A 19141-nucleotide genomic window follows, 5' to 3' on the forward strand; every position below is an offset into this window, starting at 1 on the left:
TCCCATCTGTGAGATGGAACTGACCTCACTCCTGGAAGTGCAAGAGCTGGAGGCTAATCAGAAGATGACAAAGCGCTTGACGCTGGCAAAGAGCTCTCCTGATGCTAAATAACAGAGTGGGCTGGCACGGGCTCCTGGCCCTGGCAAGAACACACATGGAAAGTCATTGCCAAGCCCTCCCTCCAGCCTTCCTCCACCATTCAGTGAAAAACCTAGACTCCAGAGGAAACTGTTAGGTCTTTCATCCTGCTGTGATGAGAGCAACTGTAATTAAGCCCTCACAGAACCCACCTTGTTTCTTCAGCCCCTCAGGAATAAAAGGACAGTCCTGTCATCTGAGTTAGGATAGGAGATGCAGTAAGAGCTTCATCCCCCTGTATCTTTTGCCTTGCTCAACTCCTGGCCATTTTTGAGCCAGCTGCCACTGTCATCCCAGCTGCCAAATAAACTTGCACTCATACACCACACACACACACAGTCACAAACACGCCTGCATGCTCAGTCACTTCAGACATGTCTGACTCTGCAACCCCGTGGACTGTAGCCCACCAGGCTCCTCTGTCTATGGGAGTCTCTAGGCAAGAATACCGGAATGGGTTGCCATGCCCTCCTCCAGGGGATCTTCCCTACCAAGGGATCAAACCTGAGTCTCCTGCAGGCAGATTCTTTACCACTAAGCCATCAGGGAAGCTCCCCCTGACCCATACTCATACACACACTATTACACACATATTCACATCACACCTATATAAGCTCACACCACACTCAACATTGCCTTTTTCTCTTTATGAATATCACCATTGCTGCTAAGTAAAAATGTGTTTTGTTTTGTTTTTTTTTTTGGTTATCCCAGAGTTTGTTTTAGCCTGATTCTCTCCCCTACAGAAGAGATCCTGAGCTGTGCCCTGGGCCTCCCCTCCCCCATCAAGCTTGGAGTCCCCACGTTGTCCTTGACTGAGGCCTCACTGTGGCAGAGAAGGGGACCAGAGAGGTGCTAAGAGGGAGATGGAAGTGAAAATCTCATTCCTGGCTTTAAATAGCATCCCAGTAGTGCCTGCAGAGGGAGGGTGAATGATGGACAGAGGGGGTTTAGGGAGGAGAGCACTGCGACTGTTTCCTGGGAAACAAGCCTGTTACCTCCTCCTAGTTACTGTCCATTGTTCACCGCTGAATGCTTCATTTTCTTGATTGAGAGGCCCTGTGCTATCACAGCCCCTCCCCTACCTCCACTGGGCTCCACCCAGCACCCTGCACAGCTCCCCATGCTTACCTCTAGGCAGCAGCAATCAGATCACATTCTCATGACAAATTCTAGAAGGAAATGTTGTTTACAGACCTCAGAACTTGGAAGGAAAGGGTGTCAGGGGCTCCCATCCAAGTTTGAACCAGGAAGTGCGTGCCTGCACATATAGAGCCCTGCCTTCCTAGGCCCCCTCTCTGGGGGCACTCTATGGCCCTCAGCATCAGTGGGAGTGATGCAGAGGCCCAATGTTTTGGACCTCCCTGTCCACAAGAGCTTCCCAGGTGGTGCTAGTGGTAAAGGACCTGCCTGTCAGTGCAAGAGATGTAAGAGACCCGGGTTCAATCCCTGGGTAGGGAAGAACCCCTGGAGGAGGGCGTGGGCATGCTGTGTGCTAAATTGCTTCAGGTGTGTGTGACTTTTTGCAATCCCATGGACTGTAGCCCACCAGGCTCCTTTGTCCACAGGGATTCTCCAGGCAAGAATATTGGAGTGGGTGGCCATGCCCTCCTCCAGGACATCTTCCCAACCCAGGAAAGCACATTCACAATAACCTGTCCTTCAACTCTAGGATAGACCAGGGACTCCCTGGCTGTCCAGTGTTTAAGACTCTGGACTCCCAATTTGAGAGGCATAGGTTTAATCCCTTGCCAGGAAACTAAGATCCCATACGCCATGCTGCATGACTGAAACAAAAAATGCAAATAAAAACAAACAACACCAACAAAAAAAAAACCCCACAGTTCTAGGACAGACCTGCATGTCAATCCTGCCACAACACTAGTGGTCTGCCTTTGGGTGAATTCATGAACTAGCCCAAGCTTCAGATTCTGCACTCAGAAGATGACAAAGATGGGCTAGGGGTCTTCTCATGCAGGACATTATTACCTGATGGCTCTCAGAAGAATAGGGAGCCCCTTGGAAGTCTGTGCATCATATTTTGGTGTTTGTTTAGTTATACAAAGTGGAGGGAGGGGAAGATGGCCTCATCAAGTCATTTCGCCCAGAAGTCTCAGCATTGGAGGAAAATCCATATAGATCAATGGGATGAGGGGAGGAGGGATGGGGGGCAGTCAGCAATTAACTCTGACTTGCACCCTCGAAGTTAAGCAAAGGGAGATTCTGGGTCTGTTTCAAGGGAGAACCAACAGAAGTTGAGCAAGGGGTGCAGCTGGAACACAGGGCAGCACCCAGACAAGTAGGGGAAGTCCCTCTGTCCTGAGACTCAGCAGTATTAATATCTACTTTCTCCTTCACACTTCGGTAGAGACAATGCTGTAGGTTTATATACCGCTTCCTCTTCCTGTATACACAAGAAAACTACATTTCCCAGGCTCCCTTGAAGTTAGATTGGGTCTACTTTCTGGCCAAGAAGATGTGGACAAGGCATTAATTCAAGGCTTCCCTAAGTCTGACCTTAACACGTATCTTCTTAACTTCTTGGTGACCTTAAGGAATAGTTGTATGTGATATCAAGTAGAAATAAACTTTTGTTGTGCTAAGTCAGTGAAGTTTGTATGTTGCCATTGACAGGCCTAGATGTCTCTGAGTAATGTAACTCTTCAACCTTCAGATGAAACACAGTGAAACTCTATTTCAAAATGCTACTATTAAATATAGAGTAGATAATATCCAGCCAGGGTGAGATCTCCTGGTGTCATCAATGGTTGTGTCCTATTTCCAACCCTTACTTGCTGTGTGACCTGAGGCAAGCCGCTTAACCTTCCTGTTCCTCATTTTTGTCACCTCTACTTCATAAAGTTATTGTACCAGTTAGTGATTTTTGTGTAACAGACTGCCTCAGAACTCCATAGCTTAATATGTGTAAGTATTTATTATTGCTCACAAATCTGGGCCCAGCTAGGTAGATATGTTCTCGCTCCTGTATCTGTGGGCAGGGAATCAGCTCTGTTGATCTTAGAGGAGCCTCTAACGCATGCATGTACTGGGTTAAGGCTTGTCTAGTGGCCTCAGCCAGAACAACTAGGCTAGAAGCTTATTCCAGATGGTCTAGGCTTGTTTACATGGCAAGATTCCAAGAGACAGATGTGTGGAAGGCTCAAAATTAGCACAACATCATTTCTACCAGACTATTCTGGTCAAAGAAACTTATAAGATTCAAGAGAAGGGCAAATATACTCAATCTATTTTGAGGGAGGGGAGGAAAGTCTTATTGCAAAGGGAGAGGATAAGAGGAATCTGTTAATAGGTGCCATCAATACAATCAATCTCCTTAGTTATTGTGAGAATTAAATATTTTAATGGATGGAAAATACTTAGAATAATGTTTGAGATCTACTGTATATTAATAGTGAATGCCCAACATACATGCACACTTGTTATCTTACTACCTTTTTCCCTTATAAACTCTTCACTGATAAAAAACAATTGAACACTTATCATGTGGGCATTACTAAACAAGATTATTAACTATTTTTCATCATTTTTTATTTAGGGTTCACAACCATCCTAAGACTAGATTTCAGAATTCTTTGTTTTATAAATGATAAAGCTAAGGCTTAGAGAGTTTGCCTAAGCCACAAGCTTGTCAGTGGCAGAAACAGGATCAAACTGAAACCACGCTCTCAGTTACTAAATAAATATCCTCCATAGGCTTAGAAAGAACTTCACTTCTTACCTGTGTAAGAGAAGGGCTGGGCTTCCCCAGTGTCTCAGTGGTAAAGAATCTGCCTGCAGTGCAGGAGATGCAAGAGACATGAGTTAGATCCCTAGGTCAGGAAGAATCCCTGAAGGAAAGTGTAGCAACCCACTCCAGTATTCTTGCCTGGGGAATCCCATGGACAGAGGAGCCTGGTGGTTTACTGTGCATAGGAATGCAAAGGGTTATACATGACTGAAGTGAATGAACACACATGCAAGAAAAGGGCTACCCAAATTTCAGAGAAATCTACTTTTCTGTTTTGTCCATTTGGTTGACCATGGCTCTAGGGATTATAAGCACTCAGCTATGAAAAGAAGTGAGAAATAGGACTAGTGTCCAGAGTGACAACATTACCAAAGGCCTCCTGTCTTTGTCAACAGCCAAACATTTGGGAACTGAGGCTGGGTGACCAGTAGCAAATGCCATGTGCTGCTCCCACTCTTGTGCTTCTCAACACCCCCAAAAAGATTGCTAGATAAAGTTGTTCCCAGGGGTCAAGGAGAACATCAACCTACTCCTCTTCCCCACAACAGGATATTTCAACAATTGAAAACTCAGTTTTCAAACTCTTTTGTGAGATCCAGGAGTCCATGGCTGGGCTGAGCATGGGCTTAGAGCTCTGTGTATGCTCATCTTTCTCTGGTATCAGCGTTAGCTCATGCCTTACTTCACCTTCCTTGCCTGCCCCAGCTGCTCATATCAAGGTTGGCCTCCAGCTCTAGGATGAACTCATTCTAAGATAGGGGTAGGTATACAACCCTCTGAAAGTTGCTTGAGTGCAAATCTTGCTATTTAAGCATATCAGCGTGGGTTACATAAGTCTGAGCCTACCTTGTCTCATTCATAACTTTTCTTCTCACTACAATGTTGATCCAAAAATATCCTCTGGCTTTATTTCTAGTTCCTTATAAGAACTGAATATGAATGGAATGTCAATGGACATGAGCCTGAGCAAACTCAAGGAGATACTGGAGGACAGGGAAGCCTGGCGAGCTGCAGTCCACGGGGTTGCAAAGGGTTGGACATGACTTACAATTGAATGATAACAACAATAAGAACTCAAGGCCTATAAATCCAGTGGTGCTCTGCTATTGGGAATTCTGCTTCTCCTACCCACAAGATGTAGTTCTTTTCAAGGGTTAACTCCAGGTAGATGAGACAAATCTGAAGCAATACATGGATCTAGCAAAAAATAGTTCTGTGATCAGCTAGCAAAATCTGCCAAGAGCACAGGAGTTAGAGAGACAGTGTGAGTTACAGTTATTGCTATCACAGATCTAGAACAAGGATGCCATCACCTGCTGGGGTTCTGAAATTGCATTGCCAGACTGCTTGCTGGAGTTTGCTGCCCTTTGAACACAATTCACTGAACTAGTCAGCTGCCCCACAACCCATAGGGTGCAGTCTCAGATGTTGGGTTAATTTTTCAAGTTGCCATTTGCAGCCAGTTTTTGCTCTTCGATGGTGCAAATTACTCTCGTACAAAGGAAGTCTACTGAGAGTTGAAGTCCATTGAGTTATGACCAAACACAAGGTCTTTGATAACTTAATTAGAGTGTTTGATGACCTCGGGTATTGTCTTTGTTCTTTCTTAACTCTATGAATCCTCACACTGGTGATAAGGATTGAAACTGAAGATAAGAGTTTCTTTTCTCCTTTTAAAAGAAGAAGAAGAAAATGAGAAGACTCAAAAAGCAACATGAAAAATTATTTAGGACTCTCCCTCCTAGGTTTGCCTCTTCCTAGGAAACTGGTGACTCCCTGGATATGGAAAGAGCAAGAGAACCCACCAGAGCACAGGGGCTCCCTCAGACAGCCTGAGTGTGGATTTTGTCATTTCCAAGTGCCAGCTCTGTGACCTTAGGAAACCTACTTAACTTCTCCATGCCTCAGGTGTCTCATCTATAAAAATGAGCATGGTAAGAGTTCCTATTACAAAGGTTGTTATGAGGGTCAAAGGAAACTGTTTGTGTAAAACACTCAGAATATGTGTTGGAGTATAAATATTGTTGTTGTTCAGTTGTTAAGTCATGTCCGATTCTTTGTGACCCCATGAACTGCAGCACACCAGGTCTCTCTGTCCCTCACCATCTCCTGGCATTTGCCCAAGCTCATATCCATTTAATTGACTCAATAATTCATTCAGTAGTTGTAAGATAGTGTGCTAAGGACTTTACTACATATCTCACATAATCTGACTCTTTGAGATGAGTTATGGGAGTCCTGGTGTCCTCATGGGAAAGGTGAGGCAGAGGGGTGAAGGATATGGTTCTAGGTGACCCAGACAGAAAAGGACAGAGCCAGGATTCAAACCATATCAATGCTTTATCCCAGAGGAAGCACCTCAAACATTCCTCCTGATTCAGAGGAAGTTACCTCATAAACATTAAACAAAACTGAAAGGGAGAACTGAGATGCAATCCCACTAGCTGTTCAGTCTTGGCCTTCTCCCTTCACCTTGGCCATGAAAAGAGAAGGTTCCAGAATATCCTGGATGTAGAAAAGCCCTGGTCTTCTCATCACTCTGCAGAGCCTCTCCAGAACTGCACCTCCTCCAATCAGCTGCCAACATATGGTCTATATGCTTCTTGGATCTTCTTTGCTTCTGCCCAGAATACATGAGTTACATAGAAAGCTCTTCCTCCCTGAGGAAAAAAAAAAAAAAGACACAGCAGCTCTGAGAGGTTGCTTCTTGGTTCCTTAAGTTCCCACTCTAGTTCTCCAGCCACATCAACTCCAGAGTCTGGAATATTTAGCAAGTGAAGAGGGACTCCACTAAAGTTTAGGGGATTTGGTTAAAGGCAATATTATATGGGTACGAAAGATAAAGTGCAGTATGCCTACATAATTAGCAGAAACTTAGAATAAAGTTGGGAGGTTTGCTTTCAAACCCCAGAACCCAGTGCCAGGGGCAGCCTGCACCCTGCCCCTCCCCTCTGCTCCTCAGACAGAAATCTGTGTGCCACCCTCCCTTCAAAGCCAGCTTTCAGAAACCTGGGATCTCTATCTTAGCTGCAGAAAAAGAATTTATTAAAATGTTCACTGCATCCTGAATTGAGAAATCAGCTGCCCAGAATCTGTGATCAATATGTTGTCTCTAGGTGATGAAGTGTTTCCTTGGAATGCGTCCCTCATGTTCCCTTCATGGTTCAGAGCTCCTGAGATCTGGGCTAGAATCAGCCGTTGGGGCTCTGACTGCCACAGACTCTTCATCCTTTCAGCCTCGGAGCCCTCCAGGATATGCAGTGCCCAGCACAGGCTCTGATATGGCCTCTCCCCACCAGTGACTCAGCTGTTCATAGGGGAGACCAAGCAGACGATGCACTTGGAGCGTGTGTGCTTAGACACTCAGTTGTGTCCAACTCTTTGCAACCCCATAGACTGTAACCCTCGCCAGACTCTGTCAATGAAACTCTCCAGGCAAGAATACTGAATACATTCCCTTCTCCAGGGGATTTTCCAGACCCAGGGATAAAACCGGGGTCTCCTGCATTGCAGGCAGATTCTTCACCATGTGAGCCACCAAGGAAGCCCATACTTGGGGTGAGGGGGATACCTTATTATTTGTCTCCATTCATTCCAAGCCCTTATCAAATGAAGATACTGGTGTGGGTCAGCCCCCTTGAAGTTAAAATTCCCCAGCCAGCATCTCTTCTCCACTTATGCTCTGGAGGACACACACTGCTGAGATGCCACTCTGCTCATTTGTTTCCATGGCAGAAAGTGAAGAGGAACTAAAAAGCCTCTTGATGAAAGTGAAAGTGGAGAGCGAAAAAGTTGGCTTAAAGCTCAATATTCAGAAAATGAAGATCATGGCATCTGGTCCCATCATTTCATGGGAAATAGATGGGGAAACAGTGTCAGACTTTATTTTTTTAGGCTCCAAAATCACTGCAGATGGTGACTGCAGCCATGAAATTAAAAGATGCTTACTCCTTGGAAGGAAAGTTATGACCAACCTAGATAGCATATTCAAAAGCAGAGACATTACTTTGCCAACAAAGGTCCGTCTAGTCAAGGCTATGGTTTTTCCTGTGGTCATGTATGGATGTGAGAGTTGGACTGTGAAGAAGGCTGAGTGCCAAAGAATTGATGTTTTTGAATTGTGGTGTTGAGAAGACTCTTGAGAGTCCCTTGGACTGCAAGGAAATCCAACCAGTCCATTCTGAAGGAGATCAGCCCTGGGATTTCTCTGGAAGGAATGATGCTAAAGCTGAAACTCCAGTACTTTGGCCACCTCATGCGAAGAGTTGACTCATTGGAAAAGACTCTGATGCTGGGAGGGATTGGGGGCAGGAGGAGAAGGGGACGACAGAGGATGAGATGGCTAGATGGCATCACTGACTCGTTGGACGTGAGTCTGAGTGAACTCTGGGAGTTGGTGATGGACAGGGAGGCCTGGTGTGCTGTGATTCATGGGATCACAAACAGTCGGACACGACTGAGCGACTGAACTGACTGACTGACTGAGTCTTCATGGGTGTGGGCTGTCTTCTGTCTGGGGGTCCACTCTGCCACCCAGTCCTCCTCCTTCCTCTCTGGCATCCCCACTGCTTGATGCCACTCTTGTGACAAAAATTACCATGTTGATATCTGCCCTGGCCCCTGGGGGCTCTTTTGTGTGGCAACCTTCTAAGGGTGTTGAGAAGTCCAAGAATGGGGGCCATACCTGGAGTTTGCTACTCACCCCTCCTCACCAGTCTCAGTGCTCAAAAGTTTGGCTATTGACATCTAAGTGAGAGGAGACCATTGGTCACATTATCATTGCAAACATCTCCCTTATTTCTCACCTTCTTCCCATGGCTGAGAGCTTACAGCCCCTGGACAATGGTCAACCAAATGGGAAAATGAGGTGCTGAGAAGGTTGTGGATAGGAAGATAAGGTCACAAAGCTAGCCATGGAGAGTTATCTGGCACGTCATTAGCTGCACTAGCTCTAAGAATAGAGTAAGAACTGCAAGTTCAAGTGATTTCTCCTTGCATGCAGATGTATGTATTGAGAGGGGGTTGATGTCCATGTTTCTGGACCCTGAACTATAAGACAGGTGCAAAAAAACACAAAAAACAAAAAACCTAAAGCTTGTTTCCTTGGTCAGATATTGTGAATGCATTACAGACCAGTCCTAAAACTCAGTGGCTTATCACAACAATGGTTCATCTTTGCATCCACCTCTGTAGTTTGCTGGGGAGGTGGTGGGAGGATGACCTACACTGGATTTGGCAGGAAAGGTTCTTCTCCAGATGTCTGTCATTCTCCTGGAGCCAGTACATTCTCATGGGATCACAAGAGGGGAAGTGAAACGTGCAAGGCCCACAATGAGGCCATGACAATAGTGTGGAAGCTGAAGGGGTGAGAACTGGGGACAACAATTCAGTCCACCGAATCCAATATGCATTACTTTTGCTCATTTCACCTACATCAAAACCAACAGATATGAAATTGCCTACCCTTCTTCCCAGATTTTAGCCCGCTCTCCAGGCTGCCCCCTTTTGTTTTCAACATATGGGAGTGGACTTCAGGAAGCTTGAGTTAAAGCAACACATTTCATATCTCAGGGGAGACAACTGTGCCCTTTGATCAAGGCTGCTCAGTGCCTGGGGCTCACAGGACTGAGCAGGGGCTGGCAGGACACGTGGACAGCTGAGCAATGGGAGAGGTGACATGCGCTAGATCCTAGTCCGTGCTTGCCCCTAACTAGCACTGTCACTGCAGGCAAGTGATTTTTGTTCATTTCAATTTTCTCTGATTCTGTGAGTAGAGGATAAGAAAATCTCAATTTTCTCAATTGTCTCAGCCAACATTCTAAAAACTAAGATCATGGCATCCAGCCCCATCACTTCATGACAAATAGATGGGGAAAAAATATAAATAGTGATAGAAATTATTTTCTGGGGCTACAGAATCTCTGCAGATGGTGACTACTACTACAAAATTAAAAGATGCTTGCTCTTTGGAAGAAAAGCTATGACAAATCTAAACAGCATATTAAAAAGCAGAGATATCATTTTGTGACAAAAGTCCATATAGTCAAAGCTATGGTTTTTTCAGTAGTCATGTAAGGTTGTAAGAGCTGGACCATACAAAAAGCTGAGCACCAAAGAATTGATGCTTTCAAACTGTGGTTCTAGAGAAGATCCTTAAGGGTCCCTTGGACAGCAAGGAGAGCAAGCCGATCTATCCTAAATGAAATCAACCCTGACTATTCATTGGAAGCACTGATGCGGAAGCTGAAGCTCCAGTAATTTGGTCACCTGATGCAAACAGCTGACTCATTGGAAAAGACCCTGGTACTAGGAAAGATTAAGGGCAGGAGAATTGGGTGACAGAGAATGAGATGGTTGGATGGCATCACTGGCTCAATGAACATGAGTTTGAGCAAACTCTGGGAGATAGTGAAGGACAGGGAAGCCTGGCGTGCTGCAGTCCATGGGATCACAAAGAGTCAGACATGACTTAGCGACTGGACAGAAGTAGGGCTGAGAATTTAGTATTTCACATCTTCCCTATTTCTTCTGGTCTTGATTATCAACATCACTACACTATTCTTGTGCTAGAAATCTCTGTTGTCCTCTTACATTATGGGATTTCTTTAGGCCATAGATAGTTGCCCATTTTAGGCTGTCTAGCATACTAATTGGGATATCTCCTACCACATATATTTCACAATGAAGGAAGTAGGAGCTACCTTCTTTTATGTGCGTTAGTTGTTCAGTCATGTCCAACTCTTTGCAGCCCTATAGACTGTGGCCCACCAGGCTCCTTTGTCCATGGGATTCTCCAGGCAAGAATACTGGAGTGGGTTGCCATGCCCTATGCCAGGGAAACTTCCAGACCCAGGGATCAAACCTGTCTCTTATGTCTCATGCATTGGCAGGCACATTGTTTACCACCACCTGGGAAGTGATATTCATAAATAAATTCCCTTCCTGGCTAGTGTCAGATTCAGTTGCTTGAAACCAAGGACCCTGAGTAATGTCTTCTCTTCTGCTGTCCTGTCGGCCCCTTAAGAATGTTAGACTGCAGAGGAGAGAGTTTGAGGCCCACACATCCCCCTCTGGAACTGTCCCAAGGACAGAGATGAGACCAGCTCTCTCAATCATACCTAATCACTTGAGCATGCATACATGAAATGCTGATTGGAAGTAACTCTCTCTGACTTTCCTGTGGAAAGTAAGTCTCTCCAGATGGATTTTTCCTATATGACTAAGGACTCCCTGGCTTCCCTGGTGGCTCAGACAGTAAAGAATCTTCCTGCAATGCACGAGACCCAGGTTCAATCCCTGATTCAGGAGATTCCCTGAAAAGGGAATGGCAACCCACTCTAGTATTCCAGTCTGGAGAATTCCAGGGGCAGATGAGCCTGGCAGGCTACAGTCCATGGTGTTGCAAAGAGTTGGACACGACTGAGCAACTAACATTACACTACACAATGACTCCCCAAGGAAGAGTCAGCTCACAACTGCTCTGTCCCCTGTTTGGTCAAGCAAGTTCTGAAAACCTCTATGACTTATCTGAAGAGGACCCTTGAGCTTCATGTACAAACAGCGATTACTCAACCACTGTCACCATGACTGGAGACTGCCCTCCCCATGGCAGCTCTGCTCAGGCCACAGTGTGATGTGGGAAAGAGGTTTCCAACAATAGCATGGCACTCTGGGCATGTGAGCTCATTGAGTTTCTCATCCTCATCCTATACCCACTCAGAGGGACCACAGGCTAGTGGAGAGATGAATCCTGGTGATGCTCAGGATCCTGGCGAGGGAGAAACACAGGGCTTGGGGAAGGTTTGGAAGGACTATGCGTTTACCACTCAGGCAGGTTGGGGTACACATAGGACAAGCAGCCAATTATCAAAAGGATTTCTGTTCCCAAAATGAGAACTTCCCCTCTCCATCTTGGGATTCTGCAGCATGTGGCATTTGACAATCCAAAGTCTGGGGCTGTGTATTTCTTATTTTTTTTAATCTAAGATTTTTGTTGTTGCTGCTTTAATATTTATTGATTTGGCCATGCTGAGTCTTAGTTTTGGCACGTGAGATCTTTGATCTTCGTTACACCGTGTGGAATTTTCAGTTGCGGCATGAGAACCCTTAGTTGAGGCATGTGGGATCTAGTTCCCTGGCCAGGGATTGAACCCAGGCCCCCTGCACTGTGGGTGCAGAGTCTTAGTCACTGGACCACCAGGGAAGTCCCTGTGCAGTGTCTTTAAACAGTGTGATCGGCAATAGGGGTGGGGCAATTCATTGTGCAGGACTGTCTCCTTCAGTGTAAATCATCTAAAACCCTTGCTTTCAGCTGATTAAATGATAGTAACTCTTCTGGTTATTGTGCCAGCAAGAAACATCTGTACCATTTCTATATGCCCCTCAAGGGTGGTACCACCTCCTGTTGAGAGCAGGTGAGTTTAGGAATTAAAGGAGCCTTTTGGTTCAATGCAAAGTGTGCACTGAACATTCTGAGATTTTGTTTACTATTAACACTAAGTCAATTTCAAACTGCTAGACTCTCTACAGTGGAACATAGGATCATTTGTTGTTATGACATTGAAGAGGTTAGTTTTGATAGTAAACCTTGAGGATACAATTCTCAGATCAGGACCTATTCAATGAACAGGCTTCAGTGGGAATAGAAGGTAAGAGGATACAGATGAAAGTCCTGGTTACCCAGATTTAATTATCCAGAGCCATAGAGTAAGGCGGGCTTCCCTGGTGGCTCAGGTGGTAAACAGTCAGCCTGCAAGACAGGACACTTGAGTTTGATCCCTAGATCAGGAAGATCCCCTGGAGCAGGGAATGGAGAACCACTCCAGTATTCTTGCCTGGAGAATTCCATGGACAGAGAAGCCTAGCAGTAGTAGCCTAGGCTGTAGTCCATGGGGTCACAAAGAGTCAGACATAACTGAATGATTAACACTTTCACTTTTTTCACTTTTCATATAGTGAGGCAGAGAGCCTAGGTGGGCAGATGTCGGGACCACTGGGGGAACATGACCTCTTATAAGATAGCACCTCCCGCTTTTCCAGCCAACTCCCAACCAAGACTCGTTTGATGGCTGATGACCAAAGATTATAGAGTTACACAAGTTGATTAGCCATCAGAGCTGTACCTAGAGACGTAGTCAAGAACTGCCATCATGACCAGAACAGTATAGTCAAAAGCCCAATGAGAAAAATCCAGAATGGTCAAGCCTGCTGTGTGATTGAATGTCCAATTCTCCAAATATCTGCATCAAAACAGAAAATTTGATTGACAAATATTTATTGAATACTGCTATTGATTCAGTGTTTGCTTCCCTACATATTTGTATGTTGAAGCCTAATCCCCAACATGATTGCTGTTGGAAGTGATGCTTGTTGGAGGTGTTTTGTGTCCAAGTCTTAGTTTATAAAGGTGACAGAGTGATGACATGGAGAAGTCAATGCCATTGAAAGCAATGTTTACTGTTACAGTTCCCATAGAAACAAGAGGCACGTTTGTCACATGGGGACAAAGGAGTGCCATTTAGTCAGGAACCAGAAGCAGAAGTAAGGGGAAGGTTTAAAACATGGTCTTCATTGGAGTTTCCATGGGCAAGGCAAGGCAGGGCAGAATAACCAATTTAGGATTGGCTAGTTTGAATAATTTTGATAGGTTTGCACTATAAGTGTGCTCTTCCTCTTTTTTTAAAAAAAAATTTAGTGGAATGTGACTGCTTTATAATGTGTTAATTTCTGCTGTACAATGAAGTGAATCAGCTATACATATACATACATTCCCTCCCTCTTGGACTAAAACTATGATTTAAAAAGACACATGTACCACAATGTTTAATGTTGCATATTTACAATAGCCAAGAGTTGTGCACGTGTGCTGTTGCCTCAGTTGTATCTAACTCTTTGTGACCCCACGGACTGTAGCCCACCATGCTCCTCTGCCCATGGGATTCCTCAGGCAACGATACTGACATGGAAGCAACCTAAATGTCCATCAACAGATGAAAGGATAAGGAAGATGTGGGTGTGGTATCTTGTTGCATGGCACCTGGCCCTGGGATGATTCAGGCAGAGGTATATTGCCTCCTTGCATGCACAGGTCAGACAGAGGCAGTGTGGTTCTGGATTGGCTGTTTTCATATCAAAGACAAGCTTCTGTTGAGCCCTTGGCTATCTCTAAGAATTAGCTACCCCCGGGAAGGGAAGGTGAGTCTCCCTGAATCAGGAAGGTTTTTAAAGAAGTCAAAATATCATAATACACAGAAAATTTTAAAAAATGATTAATGCAGGAAGTGACTGTGTCATAAGGGTGGAGCCCTAATGAAAGGGATTAATGCCCTTATGGAAGAGGTCCCAGAGAGCCCCCTGCCCAGCTTTACTGTGAAAGGACACAGCAAATTGATGTCTCCCTGAACCAAGAAATGGTTTCTCACCCAACACTGAATCTCTCAGTTTCTTGGGACTTTCAGCCTCCATAATTATGAGAAGTAAATTTCTATTGTTTATAAGCCACCCTGTCTCTGGAATTCTGTTACAGCAGCTGAACTAAGACAAATGCCAGGGCCACCCTCGACCCTCAGTATACACAGATGGAAAAAACAAAGCTGATGTCCTCATGTATGTAACTCTCAAACAGGGGTAACAAGCATGTAAAATGTATAAAACTACCTCATAAATGTAGGGTTATGTATGAACTAGAAAGATAGAATAAAGGAAGGAGATAATATCAGGACAATCCTTCTAGAAGAGTTTAGAATGAGAGATATTTTTTGACATTTGACAGTTAAGGAGGGCTGGATAATCCAGGCAAAGAGAATGGCGTGAACAAAAGTACAATGCATTAAAAAAAAAAGTGTGTGTGATGGGGGTGGATGTTAATGCAGGGGAGAAAGATGTTCGGAAACCACAGTTGTTTCGTCATTTTTTAATCATTGTATTAGCTCTGACTGCAAAACAAAATACCAACTGCCTGGGCTAAAACAGGGCTTCCCTGGTGGCTCAGATGGTAAAGAATTTTCCTGCAATGCAGGACATCTGGGTTCAATCCCTGGGTAGAGAAGATCCCTTGGAGAAGGGAATGGCTATCCACTCCATTATTCTTTCCTGGAGAATTCCATGGACAAAGAAACCTGGCTGGCTACAGCCCATGGGGTCTCAAAGAGTCAGACACGACTGAGTGACTAACTACACTACTACTACTACGAAGTTAAAACAACAGAAATTTATTTTTCACGTAAATGAAAGCTGGAAGCCAGTTTCTGGTGAAGCCTCTCTTCCTGGCTTGTAAGCAGTCCATAATAATGGTTTCTGGAAGTCTTGAGAATAAATTAATCTTTCACTCCTGATAGGTGTTCCACTAGTGAGCCAACTGGCTGTGTTGGACTTCATTAGCCTGCACCCAAAACACAAGCCATATTCTTTCTCAGGTAAAAACCCAGAAAGAATTATTCTGAGTAGAGACCCTGTGTTGTGCAGGAACAAGGATGAGATTTGGGACCCAACCCAGACACCAGTAGCATCATCACCACTTGCCTGGTCCTGGAGTGTATCAAGGAGTTCAAGAAGAAAGGACGAGTTGCCCTGGATGCCTGGCATCCAAAATGAAGGCAATTCCAGTTAGTGCTGCCTTGTTTCTGCCACAAGGGAGGCCCCTGGAAGTCCTTCATTCCTAATTACCCTTAGATAACGAATGCATACAATGGTGAATGTTATTAGAATAATTTACTGTTCATCAAGAACAAGGGACAATTAGAATAATTCCCTATTAGTATTCACATGTCCCCTTGTGGAATATACTCCCACCACCTCGGGCTCCCAGGGCTCCCATCACAGGAACCGGATCCCCCTCTGCAGTACCAGGCTACTTCCAATAGGGTTATTAGGCAAGGGAACTTATTGGCTGTGTAATTAACTATGTAATTAACTCAGAGCGCTGAATGCAATCAGCACCTAATCTAATAGAAACGTGTAATTAAATTGCATCTTTAATCCCTGGGAAAGTCTCTGCATTGGGGTGTGGGAATCAACCTGGCAGGGTGCCCCCAGGTCTCCATTATCTTCAATTAGACAATTAATTGATATTCAAGTTACCTTTCTCATTCAAACCTAATTGAATTTCTCCCTACTCCCCATGAGGTGTAATGTGTTTATAAAGATGCTTTTCTTCATTCACTGCCTGGAGAACCCACAACAGAGTGGTCATCACCCTGCTCCCTCAACCACTTACCCAGATATTAGATGCCAGCAAGTGTCCCCTTTAAGAGATTGATTGGTGCTTTGCTTTTTCCTTCTTATCTTTGTATCTGAACAGTGGTAACTGGCTGGAAAGCAGCTTAATCTGTGACTAATGAATTTTCCCTCCTTATTGAGGCAAAGTCAGGCAGTTGTTGCCAACATCCCCATTTTGGTCTTTTAGTTCTCCTTGCACTCTGCCTGATTTTAATGCATTCTTCCTCAATTTCCTCCTTGTCCCCTGGAGTGCTACTCCAGCACCCGGCTGAGTGCCTCTGCACACACTTTCCTCCTTAAATCCAGCCCTGGGAGAGCCAAAAGCACCAGTGACTGCTTCCACGCTCTCTCTACAAAGACAAGGCTCACAATCTCAGAACCCAAACAACCTCCCCCAGGCTTGGCTTCCTCCTAGTGCTCGAGAAGACTCTTGAGAGTCAGACTGCAGGGAGATCAAACCAGCCAATTCAAAAGGAAATCAACCCTGAATATTCACTGGAAGCACTGGTGCTGAAGCTGAAACTCCAGTACTTTGGCCACCAGATGTGAAGAGCTGACTCATTGGAAAAGACCCTGATGTTGAGAAAGATTGAGGGCAGGAGGAGAAGGGGACAACAGAGCATGAGATGGTTCGATGGCATCACCAATTCAACGGACCTCAGTTTGAGCAAACTCTGGGAGATAGTGAAGGACAGGGAAACCTAGTGTGCTACAGTTCACGAGGTTGCAAAGTGTCTGACATGACTTGGAGACTGAATAATAATGACAACTACAACAGAGGAGAAAGGGGCTGGGAGGTGAGAGTCTCCATGGTGATGGAGATGCAGAAGAGAGACATGGAGGCTCAGGGTGAAATGGACAGAAAGACACTGGGAAACAGCATTGTGGCAAGAGAGGAGGGGAGAGGTAGGGAATGTGGGGAGAAGAATGAAATCAATTGGATAAAAGGGAAGGTAGAGAGAATAGAGAGGGATGTAACAAAAGAAGCAAATGAGAGAGAAAGAGAGAAGAGGGAGGAGAAGACACCCTCGTTTAATAGAGCTGTCCTCAAGGACACAAAGCATGTCTGTGAGCCAGCCAGCATCAGCCGTTTGGGAAAGATCCATGAAGGCTCGACTATCACACAGAGGCTCCGACTGGAGTGGGAGCTTCTGATTGTACTGTACACCTGATAGTCTAATCTGAAATGAGAATCTCAGGGAGGCGTAGCCATCCTCAAAAAGGCTTCCTTTCTTATAAAGTAAAAAAATAAATAAAACTTTCTCCATCCCCTCTGCCTTCAGAGGTTTAACAAAAGTGCCTTCATTCAGAGACATCACTTATCTCCAGTGGCAATCAGCTTAAATATGTCCCATTATCAATCTGCCTACTACTGTACATCAGTGGGTGTTGTACCAATACATAGTCAAGTGTGGATAACATACTCGTAATTGTGTGTCTGTTTAAAGAAACTTCAATTCCTGGAGAGGGGAGAGGAAAAGCCAAAGCCAACGAGACAGAGCCTGTGCCCTGAGCTGTGCCCTAATCTGCAAGCCAGCTCTGCTAGGAAGGGTGCATTCATAGAGAGATTGGGCTCTGAAGACTAGGTCAGGACCAGAGGCAATGAGGCATTGCCTGCTGGAAGGGTCCTTTCTGGGCATTACCAAGAATTGGGAAGAGAAGGCTGACTAGGAAGGATTGTAGAGGGGAACTTGTTTGAACTCAAATATAGGATCAGATAGGGTGATTGGTTGGTAGAGATTAGGATGTCAGGGCCTACTGACTCCCCCAAATCTCCCTTTCTTACTTGTTGTACTGCTAGGAATGTCAATATTACTCATTCACATTTCTGTCATCCAATGACCTTTTACTTACAATCATTTAAAAAATAAAGGTATCCTTGCCAGGGCTGTTTGAGTCTTGAAATATCAATGTGTGTATCTGATCTTCATCACAGAGGTTGTGTGTATCTGATCCTCTCCCTTCCATCTCTGCTTTCTTCATATATAGCCTCTCCCAGAGCTGAAAGTGTGGTAAATCCTTAGTCCAATTGGATGAATGGAATGAGGCATCCACGCAGGTTAAATGAGTCTTAGCTTTTAAAGCCTAGCAAAGTCTTTTATCTCATTGGATCAGTGCAGGATTTCCCAGGTGGCACTAGTAAAGAACTCGCCTGTCAGTGCAGGCGAATAAGAGATACGTGTTGAATCCCTGGGTCAGGAAGATCCCCTGGAGGAGGGTCCAGCAACCCTGGAGAATCCCACGGACAGAGGAGTGTGGTGGGCTACAGCCTATGAGGTCGCAGAGTGGGACATGACTGAAGCAATTTAGCATGCATGCAAAGTCTTTCATCTCACTGCTGCCGCTGCTGCTGCTAAGTTGCTTCAGTCGTGCCCAACTCTGTGCGACCCCATAGACGTCAGCCAACTAGGCTCCCCTGTCCCTGGGATTCTCCAGGCAAGAACACTGGAGTGGGTTGCCATTTCCTTCTCGAATGCAGGAAAGTGAAAAGTGAAAGTGAAGTCGATCAGTCGTGTCTGACTCTATCGACCCCATGGACTGCAGCCTAGCAGGCTCCTCTGTCCATGGGATTTTCTAGGCAAAAGTACTGGAGTGGGTGCCATTGCCTTCTCCTTTGGATCACCATAAAAATGGCATACAGTAGCCAAGGTTCAGAGTGTAAAAGTGGCTTGCCTAAGGCCACAGATCCAGCAAGGGATGGAATTTCCACTTACCTCCCAGCAGAGCACAGCCACTGGGCACGATGCACCATCCACATCTTCCAGGCAGTTGAGCCACAAGAGAGAGCTCAGCCCCCTGTTTCTACTTCTGGGGGCTTCAGTTCTGAGACAGGCCTGGGACCTGGGACCCTTTGCAGCAGTGCTGCAGTGCTTGCACCTAGACACACCTCTCCTTGAGCGCCAAAATACAAAGAAAGTGTGTGAGACTAAAAATAACTACATGCATGTGCAGTCAGGGCAAATTCTGGACCCCAAAAATACACTGAGATAAAAAACCCAACTACTACTTTCAAAGAGCCTGGAGCAAAAACAGGGTAT

The sequence above is a fragment of the Bos grunniens genome, chromosome 8, assembly GCF_055505025.1.
Source record: "Bos grunniens cultivar Pamir isolate PY7600 chromosome 8, Bosgru_T2T1.0, whole genome shotgun sequence".
Taxonomy (NCBI): Eukaryota; Metazoa; Chordata; class Mammalia; order Artiodactyla; family Bovidae; genus Bos; species Bos grunniens.